The sequence below is a fragment of the Triticum aestivum genome, chromosome 7B, assembly GCF_018294505.1.
Source record: "Triticum aestivum cultivar Chinese Spring chromosome 7B, IWGSC CS RefSeq v2.1, whole genome shotgun sequence".
NCBI lineage: Eukaryota > Viridiplantae > Streptophyta > Magnoliopsida > Poales > Poaceae > Triticum > Triticum aestivum.
The window spans coordinates 344,192,054-344,211,265 of NC_057813.1; positions in this window are offsets into that span (position 1 = coordinate 344,192,054).

A 19,212-nucleotide genomic window follows, 5' to 3' on the forward strand; every position below is an offset into this window, starting at 1 on the left:
GTTTGTACGAAAGTTTTATAACCCGTCATGACGTCATCCTCTGGATCTGTGATAACCCGCCATGACGTCATCTGTCATTAGTTCACACTTTGTCCAACATATCTCAAGGATCCTTATCTTAATGACCATCCCGAGAATTGAGGTGTCCTAATAGTTGGATAACCATATTTTTGGCCTCCTCGTTTTTTACGCCCACTTATCAGTCTTTCCCTTATAAATAGGCACGACTGGTCTTTCTTCATTCTCCCCCTTTTCATCATCTTCTTCCTCTCGTGACCTTCTACCGCTCGAGCTCCGCCGCCACCACAGTGTGCACCGTCGTCCTCGTCCCAGGCCGCTGCATCACCCTGAACCAAACCAGAGAATGGCGGCGACCCTCCGCAATAGATCTGCACCTGTAAGTTTTTGCGTTCCCGCACCTCAAATCTGCATTAGGGTTTCTGACTGTTCGTTGTGTTCTTCACGGTTTCTTCGCAGTTCCTCCACTGCAGCCTCTTTTGATCCAAAACTAATACAGAACTTACGCGGTGGTTGTTTTGTTTCCACTTTTGATACCAGCAAACCCCTTTCTCTAGAAAGAAATCTTATTTGGAACTTACAAACTCATCTGCACTGGTTGTTTAGGTCTAGAATAATTTCCTTTTCTGAGCATCCGTTGATCCAAAATAATGATTGCAGTCTGTGAAACTTGTTTGTGTGACACTTAGCCAAACATCTGCGTTTTGATAGATCCACCCAGCCATGGCAGCTCAAATCACCGGCTTAAGTTGCAACGCTCAATAGATAACATCAACTACTCATGGCGGCTTAAATAACTTGACTGCTCATGGCGGTTTAAATAACCTGACATAATTAGCCATATACCATTAGGCCCCTTCATAAGCCGCCATTTAGAATATGTATTGTAATACTTTCTCTCCGGCTTAAATTTGAACTGGCAATTTTACTCTTTGTTAGGCTCCCTTCTTCACAATGTTGCCCAAACCAGCTACTTCATGCAATTGGGTCAAATCCATCATCACAGATAGTACACTTGATGATTTTGTGAAGACCGGCTATCTGCCAAAGAAAGAAGTCATGTCATACCGTGCTCCTGACCCAACGGAGGAAAAGCCTCAGCCCAAAGAGGGGGAAGTCATTGTCTTCACTGATCACATGAACCGGGGCTTTTCACCACCTGGCTCAAAGTTCTTTAGAGACGTCCTGCACTTTTTTGACCTCCGTCCTCAAGACATCAGATCCAACTCCGTGTCCAACATATGCAATTTTCAAGTACTCTGCGAGGTGTATCTTGAAGAAGAGCCCAGCTTGCTACTCTTTAGAGAGTTGTTTTATTTGAACCGCCAGATTGAATGTGCCGAAGGACCTAGTTTGGAACTCGGTGGGGTCTCAATCCAACGACAGAGAGACGCCATTTTCCTTATGTGAATCCACCAAGTCACCCCAAAGACTGGAACCAGACATGGTTCTACTGCCAAGACACTTCTCTGGTTGATGAGAACCCTTTCCCCGGCTTTCGCGCCCTGTGCCTCGAGTCTAATCATCCTCTTACAGACAAGTTGTCAGCTGCTGATCGCTAGAAACTCACCCCCACCATGGCTAAAGTCAAGTCTCTTTTGGGGAACGGTTTAAATGGTATTGACTTGGTCCGGGTTTGGGTTGCCTGGCGGATCATTCCGTTGAGCCGTCGCCCTGGTTTGATGTGCACTTACACGGGCGAGAAGAATGATCCTCTGCGGCACAGCCTTGACGATTTACCTGACGACGTCATCGATGACATGACAAAGTCGCTCTTGAACGAAAGCCTAGCAGACTGTGGCAAGGTGGGCTTAAGCCCTTTCTGCAAAGCTAACCCGGCTCTAGTGGTAAGCCGCCAAACTGAGTAAATTTACCTTCATCCTTGATGTTTTGTCTTTACTCAAACTTGTGTTGATTTTCATAGGCTGACGACAAATTTTGGAAGAAAAAGTATGATCATGAAGGTGCAAAGAGAGCCAGGAAGGCCAAGAGAGCCGCTAGGAAAGCCGCCGCTAAGAAGAGAGGAAAGAAGACCAGCGCCTCTGACTTGCTTCGACTAGAAGATACCTCTGAGTCGGAGGTAGCTCTTGACTCTCTTGGGTCCTTTTTTAACAACCTTATTGACACTGATTATCATCAGGATGACACGGGAACGAGTCACAGAGTGGATGAAGAGGTAACTATTATTTCCTCTGACTCCGAGCCTTTGCCAAGACAGAAAATCCAAAGAGTAACCCAAAAAGTAAGATTTTCACATCCCTTAGCTTATCAAGATCCTCAATTTCTTTTGAAGCAACAGATTCATGAGAGCCGGAGGCAGACCCGGACCAGCAAGGACGCATAACTCTCCTCCGGCTTACCAAATACACCAAGGAAGCGCCAGAACGAGGTCACCTCCGACTTAAATCCTGTTTATCCTTTGGCAGGTCTCACTCGTCAACCACTCAACTCTTCTGATTCGAATTATCAGGAAACTTCACCTTCCTCCGGCGACTCAATCTAGTCCAACATGCCGACTTTTAAGACCGCTCCAGGGTAATGATGATTTACTTATCCTGTATTCATTTCAATTCTTTATATTTGTACTAATCTTTTTGATCTTATGCAACGGAAAAGCAAAACCCAGCAAGAGGGTGAAGAAGAACAAGCCGGCCAAAGAGCAAACCGTCAACGAGCCAGAACTCCAGATGGCCGCGCCTGAGGCCTCTGTTCCTGAGACGCCGCTTGAACCAGCTCATGATACGCCAATGTCAACTGCTGACCCGCCTGTCGATCAAGCCGCCGACGGCTCTATAAACCCTGAAGCCTCTAGCCCGGCCAAGACAGCCGACCCACAAGATGCTGATGTTGAAATTACCAAGACAGGTTACACTGAGCCGGGGATACCTACTGTGCTAGCCAAGTGTTCTGCCAAGGAGGAGCACCTGGAACGCCGTAAGGTCAGATTTGATGTTGCTGATTATACTCACATGAGTATTGGGGAAGTTTTTTCTGGCTATCTTAGCCAAGTGCACAGCAGCCGTGATCTTGAAGTTGATATGGTGAAACAAATGCACCAGAAATTTGAGGTATAAACTCTTCTATTCATTAAATTATCCTTACTATGCCAGCCCCCAAGTCTATTGCTTATGATGAATATGTTGTAGACTTAGAACAAACTTATGAGCATCAATAACATCCTTTGGTAAAACCTATAAAAAATCCGGCTTAATCTGTAGTCCCCAAGGGCCGGTTTAATTAGCATGAATAAGTCGGTCCTTCACCTGCTTGTGTAGAATAAAGTACTTGTGTAGCTTTAACAACAATATGCATTAGCCCCCAAGTGCCAAGTGTTGTTGCTTGCAAAAGGCTTGGGACTTAATACTGTATGCTAATATTCATGATTTTGAGCCGGTATCTGTACATGCCACCACTACTCAACTTCAATCAGAGCTGTCTGAATTGAAGAATCGCCTGGAGTCACAGGAGACTGAAACCCAAAGGGCAAATTCCAAATTTGAATTCAGTGTATCTGAACAAGAGAAATTGAAATCTGAGTTTGAGGTTGAGAAAAAGGCCTGGCTGAGGAAAAGATTGCCTTAACCCATCGAGCTGAGAAAGCAGAGGTGGCTCTTGAAGGGGTGACCACTGAATTATCCGTCTTAAAATGCCATGTGTCTCAGATGGTCGCAGTAATATTTGGTAAGCCGCCCTACAAGTGCCAAGTATTGAATCTTTCTAGTGATCATATGAATTGTCATTTAACTCACCTGACATTGCTATGCAGGCCCTAGGAGCACAAACCTCAATCAAGACATGCTGGTGAAGCTGAAGGCGGTTTACACGCTCGTGGAACAACTTTACACTAGATCTCAACGTGCCTTAGCCACAGTTGCCCTGTCAAACGAAGTCCCCACACTCCTGGCGGATGTGCTAAAAAAGCTTTCTGTGCTGCCCCAGGGATTCAATGAATTAAGGCGATCGTCTGTGAGAGCCGGAGCCGTGGCTGCCTTAAGCCGGGCCAAAGCTTGGCTACCGGAATTAGACCCGGCCGACATCGCCATTGGGTATCCAAGCCTTAAGGAGGATGGCACTTCATTTGAATAGGAGGACTTCGCTGCTTGTGTGAAGGAAATACGCCCTGTGGCCACACTGATTGCTGATGAGGCGGACCTCACCAAGTACCATCCAGGTTATGACGCGGGGAATCAGAGGATGCCGACGCCGCGTTATAAAGTGACAAGCCTGATCCCCCAATCCGTAAGCATACCTTCGCCCCTGAAGTTGATCTGGCTAGGCTAATTGATGATGAAGCTGAATTTGAAGCTTTGAATGACATTGACTGGTCGTCATCAACCTTCCAGGACAGGGAACAGGACAAAGGAGCAGAGAGGGTTGATCCGGAAGCTTCAGGACAACAAGAGAATTGATCCGCCGGGCGGCTCATATTTGTAGCCTTCTGAAAAACAATTTAATCATTTGGACTCGGGGAGTCATGTAATATGGTAGAAATGACTTTACTCTGTCGTGCCATCATGCACATTTTCGTGCTGAACACTATTAAGCCGCCATCTTATATTCGCCCTTAGTATACTTATCATATGTTTTCCTTATGCATAAGAAAGTCCTTAAACTGTCCTGCACACAAAAATAGATCACAAGAACCCTTGGCGGCTTACCGCAGGGCGGGTCATAATATCTTACGTACAACCACTAATATGGAAAAAAGGAGTCACAGATAAGCCTGTTATGAATCATAACTTTGAAACACAACTATAATATCATACCTGTGATTTTGAATTTGCACTGCCGGTTTATGTGACCGGAACAGTAAGGGTGATAACCCAATCTTTAGAAGCCAACACTTCCAAATGTTTGATGATTGTCATATGCTGGTGACTTACCGTCCAAAGCCAAGCCGGGTTAAATAGAAACCACACATATACTTAGATTTGAACAAAAAAGTCTCAAGACAAAACTAAAAATTGTTTTCAAAAGAAACTTTAAGCTGAACAGAAAGAAATAATCGAGGCTTCTGATTCGAATACGATCAGTAAACCAGATCAAAAGGGGTTATGCTAAGATTCGAATACGATCATGAAGCCCCCTAGTGGTTTTGGCGTTGCGCCGATCAAGAGGATACTGACAGCTATGTTCTCTTTGGTTCGAATACGACCTATGTTTGAACAGGAAGCCCCCTAATGACCTTGAGAGTTTTTTAACGACTCTAATTCGAATACGATCAAAGTCGGACCCAAAATTGGTTAAGCTATGATTCTAATACGTTCACGAAGCCCCCTTGTGGGTTTGGCATAGTGCCGATCAAGAGGGTACCGACAGCTATGTTCTCTTTGGTTCGAATATGACCTATGTTTGAACAGGAAGCCCCCAAGTGATCATGAGTTTTAACGGCTATGATTTGAATAAGATCATGAGCCGGACCAAGAGGGGTTAAAGCTGTGATTCGAATACGATCAGCCCCCCAACTGGTCTTTGGAATCATAATGATGAAGACATATGACCATTGAGGATGAAAAGGACAGAGGTCCTGCTTTATTACTTATCTTATACATCGTCAAAAATATGTACATCATGAGAGCCGGTGGCTCAAGTGTAGTAAGGCCGAAGATGAGCGATATTCCACGGCCGGCGGGTCTCCTCCTTCGACTTACGTGAGTTTTTGTGCTCTCGAACATCGATAAGATAGTATGACCCATTGTTCAAATTCCTGCTGACCACAAAGGGCCCTTCCCAAGGTGGGGATAACTTGTGTGCATCAGTTTGATACTGGATGAGCCGGAGCACCAAGTCACCTTCTTGAAAGGTTCTGGACTTAACCCGACGGCTGTGATAATGACGCAGGTCCTGTTGGTAAATCGCCGAGCGGGCTGCTGCCAAGTCACGCTTTTCATCTAACAGGTCAAGTGCATCCTGACGGGCTTGTTCGTTATCAGCTTCAACGTAAGCCGTCACGCGGGGCGAGTCATGACGGATGTCACTAGGTAAAACTGCCTCTGCTCCGTAAACCATGAAGAAAGGCGTGTAACCCATAGACCTATTGGGGGTAGTATTGATGCTCCATATCACAGAAGGTAACTCCTCCACCCAACAACCCGACATCCATTGCAAAGGAACCATAAGCCGGGGCTTGATGCCTTTCAAGATTTCCTGATTGGCTCTTTCAGCTTGACCATTGGATTGGGATTGAGCTACTAATGAAACATCAAGCCGGATATGCTCACGTTGACAGAACTCCTCCATGGCACCCTTGGACAGATTAGTACCATTGTCAGTTACAATGCTGTGTGGAAAGACAAAATGAAAGATCACATTTTTCATGAATTGAACCGCCGTGACTGCATCACACTAACTAACTGGCTCTACCTCAACCCACTTTGTGAATTTGTCAACCGCCACCAAGAGGTGGGTCTTTTTATCTTTGGACCTTTTGAAAGGCCCAACCATGTCGAGTCCCCATACTGCAAACGGCCAAGTAATTGGAATCATCCTCAATTCTTGAGCTGGCACGTGAGCTCGTCGTGAGAATTTCTGACAACCATCACATTTACTGACCAGATCCTTCGCATCAGCCTGAGCCGTCAGCCAATAAAATCCATGACGAAAAGCCTTGGCCACAAGGGACTTTGAACCTGCATGATGGCCACAATCTCCTTCATGAATCTCACGAAGAATTTCTTGACCTTCCTCAGGAGAGACACAATGCTGAAAAGCCCCAGTGACACTGCGATGATGCAACTCACCATTGGCAATTGTCATTGACTTAGATCGCCGGGTTATCTGCCTAGCCAAGGTTTCATCCTGACGCAACTCGTCTCGGGTCATGTAAGCCAGATATGGCATTGTCCAATCTGGGATGATGTGAAGAGCCGCCACCAATTGTGCTTTCGGGTCAGGAACAACCAAGTCTTCCTCTGTAGGTAACTTGAAAAAGGCACGCCCATGTCTCTCATGAAATCACAACCGTGCCTCTAGCGGAAGCAAAACCGTGACTCTCGTGGAAAGGAAAAAAAGAGAAATCGTGTGGTTTTTCCGTTTTAGAGGAGGCACGGACGTGACTCTCACGAAAGCAAAACCATGGCTCTTGCGAAAGAGAAAAAAAAAGAAAAAAACGCGTTTTTTTCGTTTTCGAGAGGCACGGTCGTGATTCTCACGAAAGCACAACCGTGCCTCTTGCGGAAGCAAAACCGTGACTCTCGCGCAAGGAAAAATAATAGAAAATGAGTTTTTTTGTTTCCGAGAGGCACGGCCATGACTCTCGCGAAGCACAACCGTGCCTCTCGCGGAAGCAAAAGCGTGCCTCGCGAATGGAAAAAAACATAAAACATCTTTTCTTCGTTTTCGAGAGGCACAACCGTGACTCTCGCGAAAGCAAAACCATGCCTCTCGTGGAAGCAAAACCATGACTCGCAAAATAAATGCAAAAAAATCGAATTTTTTTTTATCGAAAAGCTAAGGAAGACCGGTGGAAAACCAAAATGTCGAAAAAATAGAAAAAAACGTTAAAATAGCCAAAAACACGTGCGAAAAATAAAAAAGATCCGGAGGGAGCGCCCAGAGCATGACACGTGACGAATGGCTGAGAGCGCGCCAAGTGACGCTGATCATTGCGAGGCTCCCGAAGGAGCGCTCTTTAATTAGTTGCTCTTAGGCAAAAGGAACAAATTTGACCTTGTGCGAAACTGTTTCACAAACTAAACTATTTTTAAAAATATTTCACCCAGCCGATCCCTAATATGCAGCGTGGCAACAAGACATTGCATTCTACTGTGCAACACCTAACACTAAGGCGCCACATCCGTGCAGCGGCTAGCTGTAAGGAGTTGCACAGTATAGTGCAACGTCTTGCTGTTGGGTGCTGCACAAAAGAGACGGCGGTGTGAATTTTTTTCAAAAATAGTTCAGTCTATGAAATACTTTCGCTTTGAGGTCAAATTTGTCAATTTTGCCGAATCACGAGCCTAAAAGCCACATGTGGCTCATCCCCGCTCACGTCACGTGAGTTCCCATGCGTTGCAGTTGGAATCAAAACTTGCCATGTTTATAATATAGTGGAGTGGGTTCAAACACCCAATATTGTAAATTTTGGATACATATTTTTCAAGGGTATTTTTGACATTCATATTTAGTAGGTCCATACCTGTAACCCAAGCTCATCTGTTCATGCATGTGACTTGAATAATGGGCGTCAAAACAACAAGAACTGCAACCACGTTTACATCATAATTTACTAATTTAAAAATCTAGAAAACAATAATTTTCTAAGATTATCTTTAGCAAAGTCGACTAAATGATCACAACGTGGATGTCGCCGCCACCAAGGTGCCCACACCCGGAAACCCTAATTCCATCAGTTTGAGCGATTGGCGGGAACCAACGGAAACCTGATGCGGAGCATCCTACGGTCATCACCATGTCAAGAGTCCATTCGGCAAGTGACACGTGCGACCTCTACTTCTCATACATAAAGGTGAATCTTCTCCTTTACACGTGTTCACTTGACCCCTTCGAGGATGGTATACTACTTGACACTTCTCCCGTGTGCATGCATAGGTATTGTTGGAGCTTCACGGATATCGAGGAGGAGTGCAAGCGCCAAGGAACCACTACACCATCCGCGAGGGAAGCGTGGAAGCAAAGACAGAAGAAGAAGGACCTGCCCAGTCCAGAAAGGGAGGTACTACCGCCCAAAGCAAGCGGTACTACCGCTCAGACCCTCCAAGCGCTAATACCGCTCATGTGTCCGGTACTACCGCCCTGCCTGTGCGCAGCCGCGGGCCTTTGGCCTTGTATCCCTCTCCCACTTACCCCTTCGTGGCTTATACTATAAATAGACCACCTCCACCTCCTTTCTAGGGTTAGCAAATATGATAGCTCATTCTTAGGTGAGCTTTGCTCCTACCTCTACTCTTGAGAGAGAGAGACTACCACTCCCATGGAGTTCAAGACCTCCATGTGAGAAGATCCCGCGGGATTCAAGCCCCCCTTCGTGGGAAGATCCTTCTAGGATTCAAGCCCTCATCTCCTTCATAGGATTTGGGATGAACTCTACCTTGTATCTTTCTCTTTGTTGTTCATGTACCTTGTGGATCTCATGTGTTTGATTGTCTAGTGGATGTGTGATTGGACTTGTTCTTGAGTGTTTCCCCTTGTGATTTCTCCCCGTTCTTCCCCGTGTTCATCGTGTTCTTCGAGGGATCCCACTCCAATCGTGAAAGATCGGCCTACACCGGGTTAGCCCCATATCATATGGTATCATGAGCCAGGTTTATCGTGTATTTGGAGTCCCTCCCACCATTTTCTAGCCTTCTTTTGTTTGATTTCGTCCTAAAATTCGAAAATCCCCACCAAAAATAGCCCCAATTTTTTTTGTGATTTGTTGGTTTGATGATGTTTTGTTGATTTTGATCCATGGATTTGCTTGGTTTCGAGTCGATCTAGCATCTCCCCAAGTTTCACCTCTTTCCATCCACAAAATCCATCGAATTTTGACCCCGAAATCATCCATTTCCGCCCCAAAATTGCGCAACGATTCGAGCAATCGAGAAAATCCCGACACGAGTGGTACTACCGCCCTCCGAGCGGTACTACCACTGAGAACCACAAGCGGTACTACCGCCCCGCGAACGGTACTACCGCTAGGCCCTGTTTCAGCCGAAACAGTCGAAAAATCCCGACACGAGCGGTACTACCGCCCATCCGAGCGGTACTACCACCTAGGCCAGTTTCAGCGTTCCGAGTTTCACCGTTTTGCCCATAACTTCCACATCTGGAGTCCGATTTTCGCGTTATTTAGCTCGTTGAGAAGCTATTGACATCCCCCATCCATCTAGATAGGTTCGAACACCATTTGACTCCATCAACTTTTCCAAAATTTGGAAAGTTTGCCTAGGCCCTCCACCATATCATCCACATTACCACCACCAATAACCCAAACCTAACCCAATTTTGTTTGAGTTGTGGCTTGTGTCTCCTAAGGTGTTTCGGCTACTTAGGGACGGAAAATTCAACTCCGACACGTGTATAGCCCATCATTCCACTTCCGCATTGCCAAGTGCAAACCACCACCGCTTTTTCGCTACCACCATTTGACATTTTGCCTTTGGAGATTTTGAGTTTGCGGTTTTTCCGTTTCCTAAGGTGTTTCGGCTACTTAGGAACGAGTCTCCATCATCTTGGTTTCTACATCAAGAACACCGCCACTCATCATCGCAAAGGACGGTAACCTCGATGACACCATTGTGCATTACCCTTGCAATTGCATTGATAACCCCTTAGCCCATTTTGCGTTACTTGCCTATCGAGACTAGCCCTTTGAGTATTGCCGGCAACGTTACTTGTGCACATTAGTGATCATACTTCCCATAGCATACATACCATATCATCTTGGTATCATATCTTGTGTCACAAGTTTGTTCCCACATATACACAATTGCTATCTTGGTTTGTGCATTGTGCAAAAATGGCCATATCAAAAAAAAGAAAAAGAATAAGCTTTTAAGCAAAGAAAAAGAGAGAGCAAAGAGCTTGTAAGCAATAGCCATAGCATCAAAATATATCATATGGTATCATACTTGATCATCTTGGATCATTGTGTGAGAAACACCGGGAACCATACATATATAGCATACTTGGGATAGAAAGTTTATCCATTTTGCATCTTATAGGTTGTGCACAAGTGTCGTATCCGCCTATTGAGCAATCGTGCTAGCGTCTCTCTTGAGTTGTGCAACACGAGTGTTTTCCGTGGATTCCACATTTTGTGCTCATTCCTTGGTTGCACGACCCCATTTATCTATCCGTGTGTGTGTTTCTGTGTGCCAGATATTGCTATTGGTCTACTTGTTTCACTTGCAAATTTGTGAATCTCTTTCAACATTATTGACTCTTGCTAACATTTTGCATCAAATTTTTGTGCCACTATCCTCACCGAGCTCTACCATAATCTTTACTTGATAGGTGTGAGTGAACAAGTCCGGTACAAATTCCACTATTCTTTCATCTCACATTGAGTGAAACGGGATACATCCTCAACTTTGGGAAAAGGTAACTTGGTATTGTTTATCTCATTTCCTACTCACCTTTGCTCGAGTCTTGTGATGGATAGGCAAGGCATTTCACCTCCGGTCTACAACAACAACGACGAGTTTGATGCCACGGAAAACAACTACAATGCCAAGATGCAAGCTAAAATGGAGGAGATCAAAGCCCTCATCAAGTCCTACAAGCGATCTTCCTCATCTTCGAGAAGACGCTCAAGAGCACATCCTTCCGAGCGACCATCTCTGGCAAGATCACATCGGCATCGACACCATCACCAACAAGAACGTGAAGGTCAAGAGCTCAACACCAACAACCGCTCAACGACTTCACCATCTCCCTTGGCATCTTCACCAAGCGACTTCAAGGCATCTTCGCCTATGGACATACGGCATCTTCGCCAACAAGCACCCCAAGACTATGCTCAAGAGAAGCTCCCCAAGCTCAAGTCCGCGACTTCCACGAGCTAGTACAACCTCGACATCGACCACACGATTCCTTTCTATGGAACACAAGAACCCGAGGAGTATCTCGAATGGGAGCGCTTGATGGACGACTACCTCAAGCTACATCAAGTTCGCCCCGAAGATCAAGTGAAGTGCGCCACAAGAAACTTCCACGACTACACATTGGCATGGTGGCTTCACACACCTTTGGAGTGCTATGACATGAGTTGGCCCAAGACGAAGAGAGCTTTGCAGCGAGAGTTCGTGCCTCCAACCTACACGGAACAACTTCGACGCCAATTGGAGGACACCATCCAAGGATCCAAGTCCATCAACGCGTACTTCAAGGAGATGAAGATTGCCTTGTGACGAGCCGGCGTGGACGACCCCATTTCGATGAAGTTCCACTTCATGATGGGATTGAACAACGACATCTCCAAGACTAACTTCCTCGAGAACTACAAGTCCATTGACGACTACTACATTGGTGCTCTCAAGGCGGAACAAGAACTCATGAAGGCCAAGGCGTCTCCACCCCAAGCAAACTTCACGGCGACCAAGCTCTACGACAAGCATGAGGCTAGTACCACCATGATGTCCAAGCCCGACAAGCTCCAAGACGATGCTCCCAAGTGTGACTTCACCGCCATCCCTCTTTGTGGCATTGATGATGCCGAGTCTACCTTGACTCTTTTTCAAGATGGTACGGCGACAAGTACGACTACGGAGACCTTCAAGGACCATGCTTTGGAGGCAAGCGACAAGGTGGCGAGCAAGGATGATGCTTCCATCTTAGGAGGCGAGAGTGATGATGTGCCATCTTCGGCCTTCATCCACGACGGTGATGAGATGATCGAGCATGGGATTTTCCCTTCGGTCATGGAGGAGAGTGATGATGTGCCATCTTTGGCCTTCATCCACAGCGACGACGACGAGATGGTTGAGTATTTCACCTCGACCACGGCGACGTATGATGACTTGAGTGACTTGTGCCACCATATTGAGAGTGAGAGTGCCTTCACCACTAGCCTTATATATGATGTGTTGCCACAAATCCCATGTGAGGAGAGCCACAACCCCCACCACTTGAGTGAGATGAGTGACTCCACCATATGTGACTTTGAGTGCACCTATTTGAGGGAGTGAGTGAACCACCACATAGAGAGAGTGAGATAGTTGATAGGTCTCGTCAGGCCATTTGCATTTCTAACAACTTGACCTCTACCTCTATTGTGTCTTCTCATTTGGTGCTAGGTCCCATTTATGATGACGTGTCGATCCTCGACGACTTCGTCCTCCCTTTGGACAAGACGATGGCCATGGTGGAATATGATGCACCCCCCACATGGTTCCATCAAGATGATGATGACCACCATTTGGTCTTTCCCACCTCACCTACACCACTTGAGTGGAATGACAAAGGTAACATAGGTGAAGGTGATGCTCTAGTCCCACTAGTGGACATTTTTGACATTGATTGCTTGCATGATGTTGATCCACCTAGTACCATGCTTCATGCTAGTATGATTTCCCCATATGATGATTTGCCCATTTATGATGAGTATGATGATTCTCATGTGGAGTCTATTAGTAGTGATGCCATGTTACATAGGATTTCTTGTGACAATTGTTTAGGTCACCTCATGTTTGCTAATCTGCTTGACTTGTCATATGCTATGCATGAGATCAATCATATGTCTTATTTGCAATCTCTTCATAGTGACTATGCATATGCCATTAAAATAAACCCAATTTGCACATATGGCATAGATGACAAGCCCATGGTTATTGGCATTTGTTTTTCTTGTGATGATATTGATATGCTCCCTTTGCATCATTTATCTCATATGCCATGCCATGCCCATCTAGCTTCGGATATGAATTGTTTTGGATGTTGTCCATTTTCTCCATATGATATTTTCGCTATTGCTCATGAGGAGGACCCCATAGTTTCCTCGTACATTTTAGGAGATTTTGATCCATCCCATTCATTGCATGATCCCCATACTTGTGTGCACCACATGCTCCCCATGAAGAAACATGCTATTGATGTGCCATATACTTGCATTCTCAATTTGTGTCCCCATCGTGTCATACACAATAACTATTCTTTCATGATGGATGGCATGTTCATATACCATGCATCAAATTTCTTTGAGCAATGCTTATCTTGTGCTAACTCTCATGTGCACATACACATCATGATGGATGATGTGTACATTTATCACGCGCACAATTTCTTTGGTTTGTGTCTCTTTTGTGTAGGTACCCATGAATACTTGTCAACCTCGCAATCCCACGAGTTGACAAAAAGAGCTCTAGAGAGCAATGAGGACTTGGGATCCCATGAATTGTCTTTCCCACGGCTCTCTTCACGCAAAGACTTCACGCATTTCTTCTACATGGCCCTCACTTGGTTATGGCTCATTGTCCATTTTGTATCATTTGCACATATTGCCATGTTCATTTTGCATGATATGCTCATTAATATGCCTTTGCCATGCATTTGTGACCCATGCTTTGCTTTACACATGACGATTGACTCTAGTACTTGTATGTGTATTTGCAAGCTTGGTGGAGATATCACTTGTTATTGCCATGTTCTATTCATGACCCATTTCTATGATGATACTTTCATCTTACTTTGTGTCCGTGCTTGCGATATGTCATGTGCATTGTCTATGCCTAGTATTTGCTCACACGACATGATTGCCATGATTTAGTCTAGTGTGTTACATCTTCGCTCCACTAGTTTACACGATTTGATTACTATGCTTGCTTATGTTGCATCACCCATGATTCATACTTGCTCATCTCATGCGGTTGATGACAACCATCTATATGCTTTGCACATGATTCATATTGCTACTTGTCATATATCTCCATGTGTTGCATCTCCCATGCTAAATGACTTGCCATGTATAGAGTGCAACAATGATGTTAATCTTGCTCATGAGATTGCCCCCATAGCATTCTCACATATATTTGGAGATTTTGACATATTCCTTGTGAAGCATGCTTGTCTTCCCTCTTTGCACCATATACCTAGTGCCATGAATATAGCCATTGTTGCATCATATTATTCATGCACTTGTGCTTCTAATGGTTATGTGCAAGAGAAGAGAACCATCATGATGGATGATGTGTTTATCTACCATGCGCATACGTTCTTTGTTTTGTTTTGTACATGTGTAGGATATTTGGACTTTGTGTCGACTTCCACTTCACGTGAGTTGACCATTAGAGCTCTTGAGAGCGAGCCTCATACATCCTACCACGACTCGCTTCTACACCGTATTTGCTTCCACTTCGGCATTGTGAAGAATGCACAAGGACACGCTTTCAAGGTGACATCCTTCTTGACCTTGGATATTGTGGATCATACTTCATGTGTTGCTTGCACCATTTGCATGCATGGTCGAGATATTGCTTTCACCCATGATTGCCACATTTCCATTCTTCATGACATATGTACCTTGTGTGTTGCATCCAATTCTTGGACTACGTGCTACTATCATATGGTTGGTTGCACCAATATCATTTCTTCACATATGCCATGTCCCTTTGCTTGTCACACGATTCACTTGATTGCCTCACACTTGATGAACAATTGCTCTTTATATTGTGTTGAGTGCCACACTATATTCACTACACCCTATGCACATTATGCTTGGATTGTCTTGCACTTGACCCATGTGTTTAGACATCTCATCTTATTTGGTGTTGTGAATGATTCCTATGCCTACCATTGACCATTTGTCGAGCGCTTTATGCATGCTTGCTATGACCTTGAGGTGGATGCTTATGCTCTTGTCACACATATTTGCATCTCTACCTCACATTTACATGCTTGTCCCCATGATATCTTTGCTTGTGCTCGATTGATATGCTTACATGCCATGTCACAATCCTTTGTCACACCCTATGTTATGCTTGATGACAACACATATTTGGTGAATCACCTCTTGAATGGTTGGTTTTGCACTAACGCTAAACACATTTGTTTTTCCAAGTGTTTGTTCTATTTGCTCCTTTTGAAGGAATCACAAGATGGTACGACATTGGAGAGTGCCCATTTCGAGCTTCAAGATGACGAGAACTTGGTGATTGACCACTCCTACATGGTGATGCCATCTATTTCCCATGGTGATTTGGTTTCGATCCGAGGTCAGATCTTTTCCAAGGGGGAGGGGATGATGCGGAGCATCCTACGGTCATCACCATGTCAAGAGTCCATTCGGTAAGTGACACATGCGACCTCTACTTCTCATACATAAAGGTGAATCTTCTCCTTTACACGTGTTCACTTGACCCCTTCGAGGATGGTATACTACTTGACACTTCTCCCGTGTGCATGCATAGGTATTGTTGGAGCTTCACAGATGTCGAGGAGGAGTGCAAGCGCCAAGGAACCACTACACCATCCGCGAGGGAAGCCTGTAAGCGAAGACAGAAGAAGAAGGACCTGCCCAGTCCAGAAAGGGCGGTACTACCGCTCAGACCCTCCAAGCGGTACTACCGCTCATGTGTCCGGTACTACCGCCCTGCCTGTGCGTAGCCGCGGGCCTTTGGCCTTGTATCCCTCTCCCACTTACCCCTTCGTGGCTTAGACTATAAATAGACCACCTCCACCTCCTTTCTAGGGTTAGCAAATATGATAGCTCATTCTTAGGTGAGCTTTGCTCCTACCTCTACTCTTGAGAGAGAGAGAGAGACTACCACTCCATGGAGTTCAAGACCTCCATGTGAGAAGATCCCGCGGGATTCAAGCCCCCTTCGTGGGAAGATCCTTCTAGGATTCAAGCCCTCATATCCTTCATAGGATTTGGGATGAACTCTACCTTGTATCTTTCTCTTTGTTGTTCATGTACCTTGTGGATCTTGTGTGTTTGATTGTCTAGTGGATGTGTGATTGGACTTGTTCTTGAGTGTTTCCCCTTGTGATTTCTCCCCATTCTTCCCCGTGTTCATAGTGTTCTTGGAGGGATCCCACTCCAATCGTGAAAGATCGGCCTACACCGGGTTAGCCCCATATCAAAACCTCTTGACCCTCTCTCTCCCCAACTTGGTTTTATTTTGTTTCTAAGTAAGAAGAATCCTCAACTTGTTGTTGGCTTGTTTCTGTACCAAATGAAATGCCCTGCATTATCTGCCAACATAAATGTTGCAGGCATTCTGTTCCGCAATATGTCCGCAAGAGAACTCTTCTATCGCAACAATGCAAGTATGACACATTGATGGATGGAGTAGTACAATGGAATCTATACTCCTCTCTTGGACAAAACAGTAACAAGAAAAATTAGGTGAGAACAAAAATACTAGAGGAACTAAGCTAGTTCAAATTTGTCTTGCAAACAAATGCAATGCAATGCCATAGGGTATCTCTATCTGTCACGACAAACACAATTACATATAGGAAGGATCAAACCAGATCCCGTAGTAGTAGTAGTAGTAGTAGTAGTAGTAGTAGTAGTAGTAGTAGTAGTAGTAGTAGTAGTAGTAGTAGTAGTAGTAGTAGTAGTAAATCTGTATATACACAAGGAACACAAATCCTAATCCTATCCAAAAATAAGAAAAGAGATATCGACTTGATCCATTATGTGGCAATGCTAAGTAATGAAATATGTTGATGTAGGGTGGAACCCTAGGGCCGATCTTTCACAATTTGGAGGGGATCCCACGAAGAACACGACGAACACACGAGGGGAAGCACGAGGGGAAACAAGAGGAAACACTCAAATCAATGGGACACGATCACACATGCGCTAGATTCATGAACACAAAGAGGTCACAAAGATCTAAAGACAACAAAGGAAGGATACAAGTAGCTAGTTCATCTCCAAGAGGAGGTCTTGAATCCACTAGGGGATCGTCCCTTTCGGGGTCTTGAATCCACTTGGGATCTTCTCCGCGGAGGCCTCGATCTCCAATGGAGTATGTATCAAGTGGATGAGCAAAGCTCTATCTCTAAAATGAGCTAAACCAATGCTAACCCTAGAAAGAGGAAGGAGGAGTATATATAGTCTAAGTGGGCGAAGAGGTACATGGGCCTCGGCCCAACACGCGGTGCGCGGACAGGCGTTGGTCGTCTGGCAGCTACCAGACGTCCGGTGGCTCATGAGGGTCCAGTTGTCCAGTAGAGTCCAGACTTCCGGCATTCCGGCTTGGATCAGGCGGCGTCGGACATCTAGAGGTGATCGATCAACCGGAGGACTCGTACTTTCATTAATTTCCATTATGTGATGTGGCAACGGTTGTCCGGAGGGGCTCGGTCATCCGGGCGCTGGGAGGCGTCGGTCGTTCGGGCCGCTATAGCGTTCGCGGGCTGGCTCTTCAGGCTGGTGGAGACTCCAGGCGTCGGATGTCCGGTGGTTGTAGGCTTTTGGCAGCTCTTCTTCTTGGTCCTTCTACTTGGTGTCCTTGTTGTCTTGTCCATTGATATAGTTGCTCTGTGGCTTCCATCTAAGTACCTGATCACACATAGGGTCTCCACTTGAGGTAGTAGCCATGGCTCACATGTAGAAAGTGGTAGTTCGGAGAGGAGAGAGTTCACCTTGGATTCGATAGCCCTTGCTTGAGATCTTGTCATTGGTCCACGTGGTGTCGTGGGAGACGAAGGTAGGTCCATGGGCATGACCATAGGATGCTCGACATCATCCCCGCCCCCCAGGGAAAGATCCGACCTTGGATCGAAAGCCTCATCACCATGGTAGGGAGAGAGATCCTTGACGTTGAAGATGTCGCTCACAGAGTACTTGTCACGTGAGATGTCGATCTTGTAGGCGTTGCTGTTGTAGTGTGCTAGCACCTTGAAGGGTCCATCGGCTCGAGGTAGAAGTTTGGACTTCCGTTCATTGGGGAAGCGGTCCTTGTGAAGGTCTATCCACATGAGATCTCCAATGTTGAATATTATGGATTGCTTGTTGATGTTGATCTTGGTCATGAGGTGTTGTACTTGGTGCTCGATGGTGTGCCTTGTATCTTAATGCACCTTCTTGAGATAGCTCGCTCGTGCGCTCGTGTCCATGTTGATGCGCTCTTGTAGTGGGAGTGGTAGAATGTCCAATGGGGACAATGGGTTGAAACTGTAGACGACCTCGAAGGGGGACTTGCTGGTAGTTGAATGTCTTGCGCGGTTGTAGGCATACTCGGTGATGGGTAAGGACTCTTCCCACTCCTTGATGTTCTTCTTGATCAACACACGTAGGAGAGTAGATAGCATCCAGTTCGTGACCTCCATTTGGTCGTTGGTTTGTGGATGGTATGCCGAGGAGAACAGGACCTTGATTCCGAGCTTGGCACATAGCGTCTTCCAAAAGTAGCTCCGGAACTTGACGCCGCGGTCCGACACGATTGTCTTGGGCACTCCATGTAGACGCAGGATTTCCCTACAAAAGAGATTGGCAACATATGAAGCGTCGTCTATCTTGTTGCATGGAATAAAATGTGTCGTCTTAGACAAACGGTCCACAATAACAAACACAAAATCTTTGCCATTTCGAGTTCTAGGAAAACCAAGCACAAAGTCCATACTAATATCTTCCATGGGTGATATGGAATAAGAAGTGGCATATAGAGACCATGGGATTGAGCTTTAGACTTAGCTTTTCGACATGTAGAGCATCGGTTGGTGTAGCGAGAGACATCGCGGAACATCTTGGGCCAAAAGTAGTTCTTGGAGAGTGTAGCGAATGTCTTGTTGCGTCCAAAG